This window comes from Tasmannia lanceolata, unplaced genomic scaffold, assembly GCF_043159265.1.
Source record: "Tasmannia lanceolata isolate RefF3 unplaced genomic scaffold, GAP_Taslan_0.1 ptg000015l, whole genome shotgun sequence".
In the NCBI taxonomy this organism is placed as follows: Eukaryota; Viridiplantae; Streptophyta; class Magnoliopsida; order Canellales; family Winteraceae; genus Tasmannia; species Tasmannia lanceolata.
Window position 1 is genome coordinate 11,748,551 of NW_027518692.1, and position 21,238 is coordinate 11,769,788.

General features: G+C 39.0%; 1 pseudogene; it reads right to left on the reverse strand.

Annotated features, from left to right (window-relative positions):
• Positions 1–1,509: 1,509 nt before the first annotated feature.
• Positions 1,510–2,923, reverse strand: LOC143891720 (tubulin alpha-5 chain pseudogene; annotated as a pseudogene).
• Positions 2,924–21,238: the final 18,315 nt, after the last annotated feature.

A 21,238-nucleotide genomic window follows, 5' to 3' on the forward strand; every position in this document is an offset into this window, starting at 1 on the left:
CTAAAGAGCACCTCATCCGCCCAAGTGCAAACACCTGGTCTCTTATGCCATTTACTTAATAATTTTGAAGAGTTTTGGGCGAAAATCATATGAAATGGGAACACAAATCTCCGAGAAGACGTCTATCTAATCATGCATGTCTCGGAGGAATAATAAACACACATAAAAGAAATAAAAGTGTCACCTGAGAATAACTAGGTTATGAATGTCATACCTAATTGGTGTCTAAGTTCTGATGGCCATATACATGCAAGCTACAGCTAAAGGTATAGGATCTGTACATGAAAGTAAGAAAACACAACAAAACACACAACACAATTCAATTCTATACATGACTGGACAAAATGAGTTCTAACTCTAATGCGACCTGACTCGCACCAAGATGGCCGTCCATCCCAGCTGCTCTACGTATCCCGGCCTCGGGAAGAATCGGAGTCAACGTAGTTCGATGCCCTATTCTAAACTACTATGCCTAACCATCTAGAACCGCTATCCTAGACTCGATCCACTAGACTCGACTGATTTTTAAAGCTTTTTGTACGATTACTTAAATTCGAGTGAATTGTAATTTTTAGGACTCTTTATATGCCCTAACTAATGCAAGTTGGTTAGCCTTAATCTAATGCAGGTGGGCCCTACATCCTATGTGTATCTAGGCTGTGCAACCTAAAGAAAACCATGGGCTGACTATATGCTTCCTAGTCTAGCCATCGGTTCGACTAGATGTCTAACCGATCGACTCGAGGCCTCCTAACTCTAGGGACACTCACACGACAGGACACACCATATCAATACAAATCAGGACAACCTCCTAACTCTAAAACACCCCAAATATCTAGGACAGAATCCTAACTCTAGGGGAAGATCTTTTTGAAAAGGTTTTGAAGAGTTTTTGTATCTTGGGAAAGATTTGAAATATTTATTTTTAAAGGTTTGGCTGGACCTGGGATGTGGATCCCAAGCTGCACTACGTACCCTGTTGAGAGGGATCAAGCCAACGTAGTTCGAAAATGATTTTCCTAACTACTCCTAAATGACTCAAGATTTTTAAGGTTTTTGGTTTTTTTGAAATGTTTTTGATGTTTTTGACACGAGAAGATTGAATCCTATCATCATAAGGGGAGGACAGACTCCTGATATCCCGCAAAGGTTGGACAGCATCCTATGCTTTGCGGGGGAAAAAGACAGAAACACGACTCTGCAAGGGTTGGATGGAATCCTAACCCCTATGATGATAGGACAGACTCTTGAGATAGAAAGACTGATTCCTAACACTAAAGGACAGACTCCTATGCTAATGACTCTGAGAAGGGCTCTAATGAGACATGACATGTCTCCTAAAACAAAAGATAACTAGGGCCAATGAGACAAAGCCTGTCTCCAAAGGGTATGAGTTGTGAGAATTATTAATTGAGACAAAGCCTGTCTCCGAAAAGGTGTAACTCTTTCCTACACGAGAAATAGCTTTTCTCTTACAGAGGGGGTTCTCTAATGAGACACAGCCTGTCTCTAAAGGATTTGAATTTCATGCTGAGACATAGCTTGTCTCCCTAAAAGGGCTCTAGATAGCTTTTTCATTGTCCTCGCAATGAATGGGTTTCTAATGTCTAAGGGATATACATATAAAAGACTGGTCAAGTCTTTTGAAAAGAAGAGGGGAGTGCTACTTGGACTGAGCAAGTCCCCTAATGATGGGCTTGGGCTAGCGCCTTCATCGCCTTCAGCCACGACTTCCTCGTAGTCTTTCTCTAGGGCAGCCAAATCCTCACGGGCTTCGGAGAACTCCCCTTCTTCCATCCCTTTTCCAACATACCAGTGGACGAATGCACGCTTGGAATACATGAGATCAAATTTGTGGTCAATGCGTGCGAACTCTTCTGCCACTGCCGTGTTGTTACTGATCATGTACATGGCTCGCTGGACCTTGGCTAGATCACTCCCTGGAACCACTGTTGGAGGCTGATAGTTGATTCTACACTTGAAACCAGTAGTACACCAGTCGACAAACTGAACAGTTCGTTTGGTTTTAATAGTTCCAACAGCCGCATTCACATCCTTGGGCACGACATCTCCACGGTACATTAAACAGCAGGCCATGTATTTCCCATGCCTCGAATCACATTTCGCCATCATGCTCGAAGGCTCAAACACTGCATTTGTAATTTCAGGAACTGACAACTGTTCGTGGTATGTTTTCTCCGCTGAGATAACGGGGGCATATGAGGAAAGCATGAGATGAATTCGGGGATATGGTACGAGGTTGGTCTGGAATTCGGTAACATCAACATTGATTGCTCCATCAAATCTCAATGAAGTAGTCAGAGATGATATAACCTGAGATATCAACCTATTCAAGTTGGTGTAGGTTGGCCTCTCGATATCTAGGGATCTCCTACAGATATCATAAATGGCTTCATTGTCCAAAAGAACTGCAACATCTGTGTGTTCAAGGAGGGAATGAATGGAAAGTACACTGTTATAAGGTTCCACAACTGCTGTAGAAACATGTGGAGATGGAAAAATGGTGAACCCAAGCTTCGACTTCTTCCCATAGTCGACAGACAAGCGTTCTAACAGCAAGGAACCCAAACCCGATCCAGTGCCACCACCAACAGCACTAAAAACCAAAAAATCCTTGCAAACCAGTGCAATTATCTGCTAATTTCCGCACCCGGTCAAGGCATAGATCAACAATTTCCTTCCCCACAGTATAATGTCCTCTGGCAAAATTATTATCAGCATCTTCCTTGCCAGAAATAAGTTGTTCTGGATGAAAAAGTTGCCTGTAAGCTCCAGTTCTAACTTCGTCAATGACGGTGGGCTCCAGATCAACAAATATAGCTCTGGGAACATGTTTGCCAGGACCAGTCTCACTGAAGAGGGTGTTGAAAGCATCATGTGCAACACCTATTGATTTATCACGTTAATCAAGCAGTAATTGTAGCTCCTATTCTTGGTTCCAAATGCACAAAACTTGCGAAGAGAACAACTCCTTTATAGGTCCAGATTTGTTGTCTTCAAGAAGCCCCTGGATTGTTAGAGTCTCCACTAACATATCCAAACCAAATTTTGCAGAAAGTTAAACAAAGCAAAGTCTCCAAAGAAAACTGATTGTTAGAAAAGATTAATATAAGCTAGAGCTAAAGTGATGAATTTCCAATCATCCAGATCGAGCATGCTCTGGCTCAACTGTCCTGTATGTCAAAGCAATATAAAATAAACTTCTGCAATGGAACTAAAATCACATGTATTCAAAGGCAGAGATTAACCCAATGTGGATCAAAATTCCAGCAACATACAGTTGGTCAAAGACAACCAAACAGTAGCTTCACAGATGAGCAATACTCCAAGCAGGTGGCATGCATGCAAAACAAAAATAATTCCTAAGGCAGAGTTCTGATATTTCAGTTCCATGAGCACACTTCTAGGAACATTGTGGCATTAAAACTTGAATGAAGAATAAGATGAATATAATGCAGCCTTCAAAAAATTCTAGCATCTTCCAAATCCACATAGGATTTAATAAATTTTCAGCCTAATGAATATGCCTTTTTTTCTTTTCTTTTTTTAAATGAAAATGCTTCACTTCCACTTGTAAAATTAACAATCACCACAAGAGTTCCAAAATTATATCATCATTTCTATTCAGCCATTAAAATCAAAGGAATAAACAAGATCATACCTGAATAATTGAGGAATTTCAAGTTGAGCAAGTGAAATACCTTGTAGCTGATTCGATCTCCTACTCCCAGGATTAATGAATTGCAACCGGAGATGTAATGATCTTTTGATTGCCGGAGAAGAAAGCTGATCGAAGGCTCGCCGGAGTATAGCCGGAGAAGATGAGAGAAAAAAAAAAATCGTCTCGGCTCCCTTTTACAGATCTTGATGATGTTTGAACAAATCAAAGAAGCGATGACTCAAATCCAGAGATCTGCACCTCAGATCTAGGGTTAGGGCTTGAAAATCCTCTTTTCCTCTCTCTCTCTCTCTCTCTCTCTCTCTCTCTCTCTGCAGATCTAAGGGTTGGATTGATCGGAGTTAGGCCGGAATCCGGTTGGATTGATTGGAGAAGATGAAGACGAATTGACAAGATCTTGCCTGAGAAAATGGATCGTGACCGGAGCTTCGCTGGAAAACGATCGGAGAAGAAGAGGGAAATGGATCTAAGGTTTGAGGATTTTTGTTTTTGAGTTTTTTGATCGGAAAAATCAGCTCCCCTTCTCACGAATTTTTTTTTTAAATTTTTATAGTAAAAAATGGGATGCTGATATTGGCACTCCAAACATGGATGAGCGCGCGGTTGCGCAGAAATTGATAGGCGCACGATCGTTTCGTGTCCTATTCGGCCCAGGTTTGGCACCGCTTAGGATAAATGCACCCCCCTATCCGGATAAATTCACCCCCCTTTCCGGTTTACCCTACGCTCTTCTCACGGCTCGTTTGCCAGGCAAACGCACTCCGATTTCGACAAAATTTTATGAGGACCTAGCTGGGACCCTAACCTACCTTGGGGAGAAATTTGGGCTCCTAAAGCAATGGTTTGATAGGGTTTTGCTCAAACTTGGAAGGTTTAGGGCACGGTCAAAATGGGGTGTCTACAAAGCCGTACACCGGACTCTTCCAACTCCAAAGGGAACAAATTCTTTTTCGCACGAAGTTTGATGAGGGCAGACTCCCTCTTACAATGTCTTCACATTTCTTAACGGGCCGAAGAGTAGATCCTCACAGTGTCTTCACCTTTGTTACCGGGCCGAAGAGAAGACCCTCAAATACAACGAAGAAAATAAAAGAAAAACTCTCTTGCCTCTTAGATAGGCAGATTACAAATTTGATAGCTCACAAACACTCCAAGGAAGATAAAATGTAAAGCCTATGGAGTTCCTCTTGATAGAATGTAAAAATCAAGTTCAAAGAGGTTTAACTTTTGATAGAAGGTTTTGGCTCAAGGAAAATGGGATTTGCTATTTGTAAAATGTTAAAAAGCATGTAGAGATAGGTTTTAATCATGTATGTATAGTGTATTTGGAAATATGAACGTTTGGGGTAAAATTGTAAATAACTGGCTTGAAAAATTCAAGCAGAAAACGTCCCAACGGCTAGTTTGCCCGACCGTCGCGGTCGACCGAGCCACCGCAGTCGCCCACCCCTATCGGGCGCCCTTTTTTCTTTTCAAATTTCTTACCATCGCGGTCGACTGGCCCCATGGCAGTCATCCAACGAGGTCAACATGTCTGCTAAAAAATTCGGCTAAAAAACCTATCTGCGGTCGACCGACGCATGGCAGTCGCCCACCCAAACCCATGACAGAATGATTCTGTTTCAACATTACCCATTCCGCGGTCGCCCGGCTTGACCCGGTCGACCAGCCCATTATTTTTCCGCAAGTGCTAGAGTTCCAGTAAGCTTGCTGTGGACGCCCGGGATACCCCCGGTCGACCAGCCCTAGTTAAAATTTTATTTTTACTTTAAAGCTTAGGGGCTTTTGGGCCATGGTCTTTGGGCTTAAGTCCTAGATTTTCAAACACATTTTGGGGTGTGATGATGGTTTTCAAAAATGTAAAATATTAAGTATAAAAATTGTTTGAAAACCTTTTGAAAGTGTATTTAAACATAAAATCAAGAGGACTCTAAATACATTCTAAAAATGATACCGTTGAGTCTTTTTGGAATGTATTCACTCATTTGCACTTCCTTGGACTTCTTTAGCTTGAATGAACATCTTGAACTTTGTCTTGGCTCTTGTGACTCCTCCAATCTTCAATGCATGTTGGAAGGTGCATGAGGTGTCACCAATGGCTTGTTCAAGCTTCTTCTTGACACTTGCTAGGTAGCTTGAGGGATCTTTATCTTCAGCATCTTAACTTGATCATCTCAAAGTGGTGATGACTCCGATGTAGGTGCAAGCTCTTGGTTCCTTGCTTTCTTGATCCACAAGCTATGTGTTGAGATGAGTTGTGTAATGGTGATTATGACATGAAATTTCTGTATACAACACAACACGTCAACGCAACACATCAGTCCATAAATGCTAATCAATTTAGTTTGCTAGCATCAAAACAAGAAGGAAAGGTGAATGATTAAACCCATGGGAACCCTTGGGCTTACAAATATCCTACCTTGGGAGTTGGAATATTATTCAAGGCTAAGAATCTTGGTCACTTAGATTTCAAGGGTTTTGAAGTACTGACCTGAAATGGCGAGTTTGGCCTCAACCACAATTGAGGAGAATTGAAATGTCCAGCGAGCTTCAAGGCGAAATTTTTTGAGACTTGTAGGCTTTCTCAACTATCAAATAGTATAGAATTTTGCTCTCGGGCTGTAGACGAATTCAGAGATTTCTTGCTTCTACTGACAATAGTTGCGGTTAGATTTGCGGATCAAAACTGAAATTCAACACTGAAGGATTGTATAAGCGTAACAACATATACTGAAAGTGCAGAATGTATTTAGAGACACTGCATTCAAAGTTGAAGGTTGGATAACTGTACAAATGAAGATATTACAAACTGAATGTTTGGGTCAACTAATGAATATGTAATGCTCTAGGATATGTGTAATATGGGATTAGTGATAAAGTTTAGATCGAAGATTTTTAGAAAATATCAGACAATTAGCAAGTTGAGAAATCCGACAGGGGTGAAGTAGTTTTTAATAGAAAATCAGTGTGTTAACAATGCGCAAGGAAACATTAAGCATTGGGGAAAACTAGCATAGTTTATCAAATATTTGGGATAGTGCTCAACCAATGTAGTGTATGAAAACTTATTTGATTAAGTAGGTGCTTTAGGAAAACTGATTTGCAGAGTGCAGCTCTTCAATGCAATGAAAACTTATTTTATTAAATAGGTGCTTTAGGAAAACTGATTTGCAGAGTGTAGCTCTTCAATGCAAGACTTTAATAAAAAATAAATACGTGGGGAAAACTACACAGCAAAAGTTAGAGAACCAATTTATTCCTTGGTGACAGAAAGAACCACTAGAGCAACTAATTAAGGCAAATGTATGACTTGCTTGCCTGCAGGCAACAAGGTTACATGAGAACAGTTTATAGATGAATATTTTGTATCAAGGAAGATAACAAAAATCAACAAGAGGTGTGTTTATCCAGGAGGATTATAATATGAAGATTGAAAATAAAAGGAAATCAGAGAGGTTTAGTGGTTCCCTTTTTGCAGATTCCGCAGGTGAACCGGAGAAACCCGAAAGAAGGGTGAAGGGTCTCGATGGCTTTTGACGATGGAGAGGTATTGTGTGGACATGGGATGTCTGAAGATGTGAAGACGTCGTCGATTTGTTGCCCTAGTGTAAAAAGAATAGCGAAAATTAGAGATAATAAAGAAGAAAATGAAGAACTGTGAAAAAGCTTGAGAGAGGAAAAACTTGAAAGCTTGTAATGGGCTTTATGCCTTGTATTTTTCGTGCTTTGAAGGGGTAGCAAAGGTGGGTATTTATAGGTGAAAGAGGGAGAAAAATACCCTTTTTAGAGAATCAATTAAGGCTTTTCTTGAAGTCCGATTTGGTTGGTTTTTGGAAATAATGGGTGTGAAAATGGGTTTGATTGAAAGATATTCGTTGGTGAATGAAGGGTTGGGTTGGATTTGGCATTTTGGGGAAGAAAGAATGTAAGACTTTCAGGTTTGAAAAGGATTATATGGTTGGGATAAAGGGAAGTTTGCAAACTTGTAAGATTCAATGGATTGTGCTTACTTGATTGCAATCAAATGATTTCTTTGGGCAAGATTCGGGCGAAAAGGGATTTGTTAGGGATGCCATCAAATAACATTGCATGTGATTGGCGTGTGCTAAGTAGTTTATTTGTTTAAACCAACTTTCTCTAAAGTAACTGTTTCATTAGTTGTGTTCTGTTTTTGTAACTGCTTTTGTATTTTTGAATTCTGTTCTTGTAGATTGTATTCAAGTAGTTTTGATATGAATAGAAGACAAGCAGATTGTTTCTTCCATAAATCTTTTTTGTTTTTTAACAGGAAGTAGGATGATCCTTTCCCTTTGTGGAACAAAACAACACTAAAACTTTTGCTATTCTTACAAGTTCCTACCAGGATTTTATCTCATTTTGGGAAGAAATTTTAGGGTTTCTTGGCAAAATGATCTTGTTTATTTGGGAGAGGGAGGAAATACTAGTTTTTAGGGCATAATGGCGCCCATTTGTACTTTTTTGGATGTTTTGGGGTGTTTAGATATTTAAATGGGCAAGGGCTTGGGTTGTAGTAACTTAGAAAGGTAAGGTTTTTTACTTTTATTTGAGTTTGTGTAAAAAACATGTGTTTACATTGCAATAGGATATAAGAGATTATAAATTTATGAAGCATAAATTTTGAGAGCCCCAACTATATTATGAGAGATTCAGATGGAAACATACTGACCATGTCTTCTATCAATGTGAAGAAAGAAGACATATATGCACTCCGAGCTCACGGCTGTCTACCAAGGTCTCCTGCTCTTCAAGGGGCATCAAGTTGAGAACCTATGTGTTGAATCAGATTCGGAAGTAGTGGTGAAGATTGTAAAAAGAGAAACCCATTGCCAATGGAGAAAAATCGTCACCCTTGCAAAAATTGAAAAGTCTGTACAACACTTGAATATTTGAGCCACTTCAATATCTCTATTTTTTCTTTTCTTTCACCTCCCGTTCTTCATCAAGACAGTGAGGGGAAACAATATGTAAGATTGTAATGCTTTTTTCTCATATCTCATATATAATACATGTGGTGGGGTCTGCCAAATTCCAGCTTATTTAATAAAAAATGTTGCAATGGTCTATCTATATCCTCTCTTTCCTGTGGGAAAGACCCACTTTCAAAAGTGCTATTAATTTAGAACCACGAATGGTTTACACTAGACACATGGATGTCACCTAGACCATTTATCAAGTGGACCCCACCATGTATTGTCAATGACTAATAAAAAATTGTTTTGGGGAGAGAATCATAACCATTCGATCAGTCGGCTCAAGAGATGACTGAAAAATAAGAAAAAAGGCTTCATTTGTTTTGATTCCGACCCACAGTGGGTGGATCCCAGATCGTATGGTTGGAGACATCTACAGATTTTTCCCACAATTATATATCAGGTGGGTCCCACCAGATAGACGGTCCGGATGAAAATGGCGGCCTTGGAGCACGTACGAAAGGATCAGATTGTCACGTGCTGATTAATAATAATATAAGCATCAGTAACAGCCGAGTTTTGCTTGGGCATTTTGCTCACATTAGTAGAAATTTGAGATAGAGAGAATATTACGTTACATGGGGAGCGACAGTAGATGTGGAGGAGGGTGGTTGGTGCTCAGCTCCAAACCCTAGGTCCCCCCCCATAGAGATCTGCTATGATGCTCTGCAGATCCAACGGTGGAGAATCTCTCAGAAATAGGGTCCTCGCCTACTCCGCATCTTTGTCCCTCCCCACTCCTCTCCTATCTTCTTCGCTGATGCCGGTAAGTTATCCTTCTCTTCGCCTCGCTATTAGGGTTTTTTTTTTTTTTTGCTTGATTTGTTGTTTATGGTTTTTGAGGGAAGAGATTACTGTGTCCAAGGGTGAAATACATGTGTGACAATCCAAGAGGGGGGGTGAATTGGTCAATTAGAAATTTTAAGGTTAATTAAGAGAAGATTAAAAATTAATCCATTTAATTAAGCACTAATTAGTCCATTTGGCTCTCTCCCTATGTATTTGTCACTGGTCCTAGGTGAAACCTGTGATATAGGGCATGACAAGGCAGAATGGTTGAAAAGGTGAGAGATTTGAGCACTTGGGCTACATTTGCAACTTTTGAAGCAGATAAGTATCTACCTGAGTAAGGATATGCTCAGATCTATGACCTAACCTTTTAAGTTCACAAGTTGCATCATGTAGGGGATCTCTTGACAATAAGCAAACAAGTCTCTTCCAGAGCATTGATATGCTCTGAACTATAATATAACCTTTTTGAGATGACTTGTTTCATTCTCATAGAGATTTACACATATCAAAATGAAAGCCCCCCCGACTGTGTGCGTCTAATATAAAAGTTAGAGTTATAGCACACAAGCCCTTGATTCAAGTTTAATCACCTTTAACCATTTTGAGTTGCTCAATTCAATTGATAGTCACATGAATTGGAATGGATGATTATTAGACATGAGATATGGCAATGAAGAGAATATAGTCTAATAAACACATGGATACAAGAATGAAATCAATGGGGTACATATCCATGAAAACCAAAAGATCATGTATACATAGATAAGAACCATAAAGCTCAATATACATGATCAAAATGGAAGATTAATACCAAATTTTTTTTATCACTTCAAGAAATGATAAAAGTGGTATTTGGAAATCTATCAAAAGAAGTAGAACTAAACTTCTTTTCTTCTATCCGGAACCCTTCTACAGATGAATGTTTAGAAGAGTTTAGATCAATGCTTGATCCTTTCTTCCATGTAAGGGAGCATCTTTTGATAAATCTTTCCGGATTGAGAGATTGGGTACTTGATTTAAATCTTCTCCTTCATCAAAGGGTCATCCTTGAGAGGATGAACATGAAGTGCACATGCCAGCCTTTAGATATGAATTATTAATTTCCTTAGTCTCTGTTCATCCTTCACTGTGAAAGAATATAGCGATAGACAGAGGAAAATTGAGTACTTCTACCATCTTAATACATCTGGCATTATGTAAGGAGACAAGTACCATAGACAACCTGCGAAGGACATATGATTTGAGTGGAGTCCTCCTAAGCTAGAATCTTGAAAGAGATGATGGGACATGATAAACTCAAAAATATTTTTAAATCATCCCTCTTCCAGGAAATTGTCATTGGCCTTTGATAATTCTTATAATGTAAGGCCTGACAATATACAATGGCTTAGATATGAATGTAAAAAGCACAGCCATTGAACCTTATCATTATAATATATTTTCATTCAAAAATACATGATAAGAAATTACTTCATAGACAATGAGATGATCATCTCAAGCATTGTCCAATGAAGAAGGGTTCTAGAGATTTTTTAAACTCTAGAACAAGATACTTATCATTGGCAGAGATAAAAACATATCAGTCTATCCAAGATAAGTACAAGGCTAGAGAAGATATGGCACTGAGGTACAAGCAAAGGGATCTTGTCAAAAGATGAGAGATGATCTAAAATTTTCAGAATAGGACAAGACCCAACAACAACACATATGGAGCGATGTGGCTCCACATGAGTGTACTTATAATATGTGATGCACATCAAACATCATATTTATAAAAAATATGCTCACTTGACTTAATTTTTCATTTCTTTTCAAACTTTCATTTATTTCCAATTTCAAATTTTCAATTTGAATTTTCAAATCAGAAATTAAATGTTTGAAAGAAACTTCATTTACAAAATATTTTTGTAAAGTCTTTTTTTGTCTAAGAATTTCATCATTTGAAAAGTGACAAATATTTTTCTCAAAAATATTTTCTAATGAAGTCCAAATATCTTTAGCATTGATGCAATTTGAAATTTTGTCAAAAATGTTAGGAGTTAAACCACAACACAATAAGATCATTGCCTTTGAGTTCAAGGAAAATAATTTTATATCACCTTCAGTACATTTTCTTGAAAAAAAATTCCTTCTTTAATGACATCTAAAATGTCATCATCTATGGATTTGAGATAGGCTTGCATTTGTGCTTGTTTGTTCTTTCCAAGCTCCATAATTTGTTCTATCAAAGAATTGAGGAATTAGGGTGGATCGGCCTTTCTCAAAATCCATTTGGATTGTCACAGATCTTTTCTCTTGTAGATTTAAAAAAAATAAAATTAAAAATCTCTTTAAGAGCCTAAGCTTTGATACCAAATGAAATACATGTGTGACAATCCAAGAGGGGGTGAATTGGTCGATTAGAAATTTTAGGCTTAATTAAGGAAAGATTAAAAATTAATCCATTTAATTAAGCACTAATTAGTCTAACCCTTGTTCAAATAGGTATATCAATAAAAGCTAGGATTTAGACTTTCTAATCATGCACATTTAACTAACCCTTGTTCAAATAAATATTATAAATGCAATTAGGGTTTATACATTTAATTCAAGTGCATTTACTAACCCTTGTTCCATTAAAACAATAAACAAGTTAGGGTTAGAGATTACCAATCATCACACGTTCAAGAGAAGGAAAGGAAGAGAGAGAGACAATGAACACAAGATTTATAGTGGTTTGGTCTATCACAAGACTTACTCCACTCTTCACGTCCGCGCGTGAGTTCCACTATCTCGATCCTCCTTCAAGGCCGAATCAATGAGCCATTACATAACCAAGCTTTTTCATTCTCAAGGGCCAAAGCGAGGCCCATCTGCACGAAGCCTTCGGCGAGGGGACACACCCTCATATGCCGTCTTCACCTTTCTTAACGGGCTGAAGAGGAGACCCTCGTCTTCACGATTCTCAACGGGCCGAAGAGAAGATCCTTAATGAAGAACAAAGAAAATAAAAACTCTCATTACTCTTAATAGGCGGATTACAACTTTGAAAGCTCACAATCACTCCAAGAAAATATAAATGTAAAGCCCTATGGAGTACCTCTTGATAATATGTAGAAATGAAAGATCAAAGAGGTTTTTGCTTTTGAAATAAAATGTTGAAGCTCAAAGAGAAATGGGATTTGATCTTTCTCAAATGTTCAGAAGCTTGTAGAGATAGGTTTTAATTATGTATATATACTATATTTGAAAATATGATCGTTTGGGGTAAAACTGTAAATAACTGGCTTGAAAAAGTCAAGCAGAAAACACCCCAACGGCTAGTTTGCCCTACCGTCGCGATCAACCGAGCCACCATGGTTGCCCGCCCCTACCGGGCGCCCTTTTATATTTTCAAATTTCTTATCGTCGCGGTCGACCGGCCCCATGGCGGTCGTCTGGGGAGGCTAACCTGTTAGCTCAAAAATTTGGCTCAAAAACCTATCAACGGTCGATCGACCCATTGCGGTCGTCCGCCAAGCCCAACCTAAATGTTTTCTGGAGTTTTAGAAAATCAATCTGCGGTCGACCAGATTGGCCCGGTCGACTAGCCCGATGAATTTCGAGATGTCCTGGACTTCCAAGCTCCATCTCGCGGTCGCCCAGCAAAGCTCGGTCGACACGCCCTGTGTGAAATTCCATTTTTAACTTTAAAAATCAGGGGCTTTTGGGCCATGGTTATGGGCTTAAGTCTTAGGTTTTTCAAACACATTTTAGGGTGTGAATGGTTTTCAAAGATGTAAAAAGTTAAGTATGAAAACCATTTGAAAACCTTTTGAAAGTGCATTTAAACATAAAATCAAGAGTGCTCTAAATACATTCTAAAATGATACCGTTGAGTCTTCTTGGAATGTATTCGCTCCTTTGCACTTTCTTGGACTTCTTCGGCTTGTGAGTGAACTTCTTGACCTTATTTGGCTCTTATGACTTGTCCTCCAATCTTCAATGCATGTTGAGGTACATGAGGTGTCACCATGGCATCTTCAACTCTAAGATCCTTCTTGACACTTGTTGGAAACTTGTGGAATCTTCATGATGAGCTTCTTGATTTGAACATCTTCAAATGAGGATGTCTTCACTGTAGGTGCAAGCTCTTGGTTCCTTTGCTCTTTGATCTACAAGCCATGTGTTGTGAAGATTTGTGTAATGGCGATTATGACATGAAATTCATGTATACAACACAACACCTCAAAGCAACACATCAGTCCATAAATGCTAATCAATTTGGTTTGCTAGCATCAAAACAAGAAGGTAAGGTGAATGATTAACCCATGGAAACCCTTGGGCTTACAAAGGGGAAGAAGCGAGTGGAAGATATAATGCCGATCGCGACTGGACATGAACGAGAGGAGCTTAAGTCCGAGCTTGAGGTAGGTGTGTTTGTTTGTCTTTTAAGTTTATGATTGTAAAACCCTGTTAATTACGATTTTATTGAATCAGATTGCAGGGAAGAAAATGGTTCGATATGGATGCTCCAGTCGGTCCATTCGGCACCAAAGTGAGTGGGGAATCGACTATTTTTTTCCCTTCAATAGCATCTCTATGACTCTATCATTTATAACTTTTGATTCTGTCATGCTATTTGTTGGGTGGTGACTTGGGATTCGTTTGACACAATTTTATGTATGGGGAGGGCATAAGCATGCTGGGAGAACTATGATTGTTGAGCTTTATGGAGAAATCGGTGTGACGTGGATCTTGACTAGGTGGGCCTCATAAATATGGCACTTTTTGCTGGATTTGATTCAATTGAGGCTATTGGGTAATATAAGGGGTAATGGGTTTTTCTTTTGGGCCAAGGAGAATGTTCATGGGCAATTCATACTATGTAAATTTGGTGGGACTACTGGTCCCCATTGTAATTTTGCTGGTATGAATATACTTGTCAATTTTCAAAAAAAAAAAAAAAATGATTGTTGAATTTTACATATAACTTTTTTATGTCCTCTATTTGTAGGAAGCACCTGCTATTAGGGCTGCAAATGAACCGAGCCGGATCACGAACATGTTTGGGTTCGGCTCATTAAAAACTCGGCTCGGGCTTGTTCGTTTACTAAACGAGGTGAACCCGAGCCCAAAAATTAGGCTCGTCAAATAAACGAGCCGAACTTGAGCTTTGTATAGTTCGGCTCAGACAAGCTCGTGAACTTTTTGGGCTCGGGTCATAAAGCCGAGTCGAGCTTTAAAGCTCGGATTATATTCGTTATATATATATATATATATATATATATATATATATATATATATATATATAACTTAATGGTATTTATTTGATTTTTTAGGCTCTGCTCATTAAAAGCTCGGCTCGGGTTCGTTCGTTTACCAAACGAGCCGAGCTCGAGCTTTGCTAAAATTTGACGAGCCCAAAAAAAAATCTCGTCACGAGCCGAGCCGAACACGAGCCGATCCTCAAACTTAGCGAGCCGAGCATGAACACCCCAATGTTCAGCTCGGCTCGGCTCGTTTGCAGCCCTACCTCCTATTGTGAAAACCTACTATGACGAAAGAATAGTTGGATGCCCTGGTGGGGAAGGCGGTATGTTGCTCTAGTCTTGATTTTAGTTGTCTATTTGTTTATTTCTCTTTAAGCTATTAGCATGACATCTTACTCTGAATTGATTTGTTTGTAGAATACGAGCATGATGTTGTGTGGTTTTGGTTGGAGAAAGGCAAGCCGCATGAATGCCCAGTGTGTTCTCAATATTTCGTGGTAAGAGGAATTACTTGGATCCTATTTATAGTCTTGAGCTAATATATGGTGGACATTTGAAATTGAAGCAACAAAACTGTGAAAAAAAATCTGTAAATCATTAGTGTTTATACATTTTTCTCGTACCCAATAATGTTTAAAAGTCGGATTCTTGACCTAGGCTTGATGAGGGTTCTCATCTCTGTCAAATATAGATAGATTTGGCACTTGATTGATTCACTTGAGTTTTTCGCAGTTTTTGTTGTCTACATATTTTAAACATCTGTCGATGAGAGAGATTTGGATTTGGGGCCCAAATCAAAATCCTCCCTTCGAGGTGAATTGGATTTGATGAAATCCCAATGGTTATCCATTCTATTTTTTTCCCTGAATTGACATTATTTAAAATTCCCCTTTATTAGATGATTTTTCTCTCTTCCTTTCTTCGACGTTTTACCTCTTTTCTTCACCTCTCCATGACCGCCTCCTTATCATCATCCCAGATCTCGGTCTCGAATCTCATCAAAAATGGCACAGACCTCGACGAACACGACTGATCTCCTAGAAGTCATCAAATTACGTTAAGGGAATCTCCTTCCACAGCTACCTTATCGAGGCTTTCCATGTTTAGTAATTTTATTCCCGGGTGCACAGCCCTGACCTTTGCCTCACTGGCATTCTAGATCCCAATGGGACTTGAAAAAGCCTAAATTACCGCCCCTGTCTCAACTCTAAGGATACCTCCTATTTTTTCACTCTAAGGATACCTCCTATTCCTGCAGGACCGGGGTTACCCAAACTGGAGCCATCGAAGTTCAACTTTAATAATCCGTGTTCTGGAGGTTCCCCCTCCTGCACAATCGTAGGTTGCTGCTTTATGTTCATACAAAATTCTTTACACCCGTTCCATGAGTCGAGGGCGGATACAAACCAAAAACGTGGAAGCGATTAGTTGAAATTAATTGGATGCTACAATCTCAAACTTGGTAAGTGAGGTTATGATGGTTACATCAAAATACATCTTTCTATGAGAATATATATAGGGGAGTGATAAATCGACTCCCCAAATTGATAAATCGACTCCCCATGTGTCTTTCTCTCTCCTCAAGGTTAGAGAGAGAAAGAGGAGAGAGATAGACACATGGGGAGTCGATTTATCATTGCCCTATATATATATATATATATATATATATATATATATATATATATAGAGAGAGAGAGAGAGAGAGAGAGAGAGAGAGAGAAACGGTTCCTACACATATATGTAGAGAGTTCTCTACACACTAGCTTAAAATACAATGGGGGCCTACATTGTTTGGGTGATCCAAGCCATCCATTTTAAAGGCCCTCACATAGATAGGGTGTCTACAAAAAATCAGATCCATAGGATCATCCCAACCCTATGATTTGTGGAGGTAAAATGGATGTCTTTAAACCTTCACAAATTAGTCCATTTTTTGCCTCCACAGTTCGAATGGTTAGGATGATCCTATGGATCTGATTTTTTATGGACACCCTATCTATGTGAGGGCCTTAAAAATGAATGGTTTGGATCACCCAAATAATGTGGCCCCCACTGTATTTTAAGCTACTGTGTAGATAAATAACTTATCTACACATATGTGTAGGAACCGTTTTCTCATATATATATATATATATATATATATATATATGTATAAGAGAAGGAAGGAATTTTTTGATTTATTGGTAAATTCTGTAGATTCAACACGTTAGAGGGTCGTTCCACTCCATCCATCACTAGATATTTAATTCCTTTTTTGGTAGAAGCGTCGATCTTCATCTCTTTTTGGTAGACACTTCTGGATTTTGACTATTTTTTTCGGGGTCGGCTCGACCTTGGACTGCCCTTTCCAGCAATTCCTAAATGCCCTTTACATGTGGCTCTCTCTAGACCTGGCAAACGGGTGGGTCGGGCCGGGTCAACCCGCGGGTGATGCGGGTGCAGGTCCACGGGTCGGGTGAGGAAATGACCCGCATTTTTGCGGGTCAGAATTTAGGTGACCCGCACGGCCCGCGGGTGGGCCGGGTCAACCCGCGGGTCACCCGCAAATATGGGGATTGTAATAATTATCCTGATTTGACCGCATCTGTTTTTTCGGTAATTGTCATAACTTTTTATATTTTATTGGTATTTTTTTCGTAATTTTACAACTTTATAACTATTTCTAGGTAATTTTTCATTTAAAACTTTATAACTTTAGCTATTTTACTTTGTTTGTGTAATGATTACTTTTTTTTTGTTTGCTAGCAACATTTGCCATGTGCGCATCTTTGCACCCTAATGGCGCCACATGCCGAGAAGTTGCCATAGGAGAAGTTTGGTAGCAAATTGTTATAAAATAAAAAACAGAAGGAAATGTTATCAACACTACTGTTTCTTATGAGCGCACTCTCACTTTATTAAAAGTATGGTATGGTCCACACCATATGATGATCCAAACCGTCCATTAGATGGGCCATAGCCTAAATAGGTTATGCTCCAAAACTCATTTCCATAGGATGATCCTAACCCTCCAATCTGAATGTTAGAAGGTTGATCCTAACCCTCTATAGATCGGAGGGTTAGAATCAACCAATGGAAATAATTTTGGGGCATAACCTATTTAGGCTATGGCCCATCTAATGGACGGTTTGGATAATCCTATGGTGCGGGCCATACCGTACTTTTTATAAAGTGAGGAGTTCCCTCGTAAAAAACAGTAGTGCTGATAACATTCTCAAAAAAAAATTTAAAAATACGGTAAAAATGCGGGTGCCCGCGGGTTGACCCGACCCGACCCGTGTTTTTGCGGGGTTGGGTCACCTGCGGGTTAGATTTTGACGGGTCACTAAAACTTAGACCCGTGCCCGCAAATTTGCGGGTGGGTCGGGTCGACCCGCGGGCACGGGTCTCTTTTGCCAGGTCTAGCTCTCTCTTTACCACTCAGTTTTTTGGGAAATGATATTTACGCCCCTTTCATCACCAGGGACACCCATTTGCCATTGTACTTTGCAATCAAAGCCACTGGATTTTTTTGACATAAACCTTTTTGCCACTGATACACTGACGTTGGGTGTCCCTGGTGATCAAAAGGGACGTAAATATCACTTCCCAGTTTTTTCTCTTGAAATTTCTTCACAGATGTGTCACCGACCTCTCTACCTCCCCAACGCCCACCGTCCATCCTAACTCCTCACCGGAAAAGAAGCACCATCCGGCCATCCCCGTTGTAGCCCACAAATGCCTTCTATTCTTTTCAGATTTTTCCTCTCAGTGATCTCCATCACCATCTCCCTTCATCCTCCATCAAGAAGATCTATTTCTTCCATTCTCTCTGTCCGTCCTTCACTCAGAAACACTGTCAACACAACCAGCAGATTCGGTCTTGCTCAGCAGCTTCTCATCATCCATCTTGCAGTGACCATCCTATTGGGTGATTTCTTTGCTTCTGGCGAGGAAGGTTTTCCATGTTTATGCTTTTTTCATTTGGATTTATCCCTGTTTATGCTTTTTTTGTTTGTTACAATTCTTTTTGAGGTAATCTGGGATTGAACCTATGACCTTCTGTGAAGAATAGTTAGTATTCTAACCGCAATCATGCAGAGGAGATGCGTTGTTTATTTTGGATCGTTAGCTATCTCTGTCGGAACAAGAACTTTCTTTAACTATGATTTAGAAATTATGTGTTCTCTTGAGTTTGGGATAGTAATAGTATGTGCTACTGTTCAATAACATGTACAATGACTGATTCCCTTACAAAATAGTGATTCAAATCATCAAATCATATTAATTAAGTGATCCTAACTTTTGGATCAAAATAATTGCCTACTCACCATGATGGGTTCTCTTGAATTTGGGATTTGCTAGCAAATCCCTTAAGGCCACATTTGGATACAAACAAGATTTAGATTTGGATTTAGTTGATATTTTGAACTGGATCAGATCCTTAGATTTCCAAATCAGTTACAACAGTGCAGAAATTCCGATTTTCAAATCTGTTCTGCGAGACATTATTCGGAAATCAATATATGTGGCAACTTCCTTCACCATCGTTGCTCCGGCAGCAGCGAGACAGCCCTCCCTCCCTCCTCTCTCTCTCTCTCTCTCTCTCTCTCTTAAAACATGATCATGAAGATGATTGATGTGTTTTGTAGCCAAAACTCAAATCCAGATCAAAATACAAATGCATGAGGTATCCAAACGGGCCCTAATATTATATATAACAGGTCATGGGTTTTATCTCAACTTAAAGAAGAGAAAATATAAAATTATGTGGCCAACAAGTACTATTTTGGAAAGGAAAATACTGTTGCTTTTATAATTGAAACTGATTCAACCATTACATTTTATTCCAGTGAAAATAAAACCTTGGCAATGAATATGCAACAGAAGTTAGATTATGAGTGACCCCTTTCGATTCTCTTATTGAGTTTTTTTGCATTGCAGACGCAAGTTCAATTGATTAATAGACATTTTGACTGTTACAAGGATGTGAGTTTAAGCAATTAATAGACTTTTCGATCCTGTTATTGTGTTTTATGCAACAATAATTTTTAATTCTATTATCAGCATTGGTTCTGCATTGAATATGTAAGCAGGATTCCCACCCTCCAATCTTGCTCCCATTTTCGATCTGTTCTCACCATGTGAACAAGGGAGAAGTGGCAACAAGTGAGAATTCATATAGAGGCGATTGCCAATCCATAAGAAATGGCTAATATACCCTATTTCAATGGATGTTTTTTCAAATGGATGCCATTATTTGGTTGTCGGTCAGTTTGCTCGATGAAGTCGGTGCTCTCAATTAGGTTCTTTAAAAACTCATAACCTTTTATCGAATGATGTTCACTTGACTTTGATTTTTGTTTGATCAAGTACAAAAAACTAACCTCAAATGTGATCTAAACCAATGCTTTTGATAAAAGCACTCCTCTCCTTCATATACCCTTTCTTCTTTGATGGTTACTGATTTTGAGGATTGTTATAACCTTTAAAACCTAATAAGAGAAAACTGAATAAATTAGTGTCATGATCAAATTTGCGAGTGCAGATAACATTTCCTTATTATTACTGTTTTTGGTATTATTCTTTCAAATAGATATCATTTTATGTCGTCGGTTAGTTTGCCGGATGACCTAGCCACAGGAACCACATATGCTATAATCTTTACCTTTTGAAACCCTCATTTCTAGTACTTTGAAACTGGGGCTACACTTTACACATGAGCAATCAACTATATCACCAATTTATGCTATCATTTTTTAATCATTTTAAAGCATCCTCTTATTCATTTAATTTTTCTTCGCCGCCCGTTGCATCGCACGGGTTTTTTTTACTAGTGTGTGTGTGTGTGTGTGTATGTGTCTATATATATATATATATATATATATGTATTGAATGGTAAAAAATTAATTAAGATTTTGTTTAATAGTAATGATTTCATTAAAAAGTACCGAGATGGTCAATTACAGACCCATAAAGAATGGGCCAAAACAGAAAAATTACAATGGAGAGGAACATAAGACATTGGGATCAAGGAGGGAGGAAGTGAAACTGCTCGATATTCTCCAAATACACCCCTTCCCTAGCAAGCTTATCTGCATCCTCATTAGCCGATCTTCTAATATGATTGAAAGAAATTGTAGATGAGCCCAAGATATCATTTATCTCCTCAAAATACTCCGCAAACCTCTAAGGGAAAATATGAGGTCCGCCCAACCACCAAATAACATTTATGGAGTCACCTTCGACCATGACCTTATGACCTTATCCAAGTCAACATGCGCCATAAACTTAATGCCTCGATGCACATCACGTACCTCCATCTCATTAGAGTCAACCACATTGATAGGACCTACGAAGGCCCGCTTCACTAATCCGTCCTTATCTCTAAGAAGTAAGAACACCCCGAATGCCGGCGGGACCCGGGTTTCCAATACTTGACCTGCCCAACCACCGAAATTTTATTAAGATGATAACGAAAAATACCGAGATGGTCAATACAAAGAGAGGAGGAAAAACTAAGAGCAAATGCACGGTATAAATAT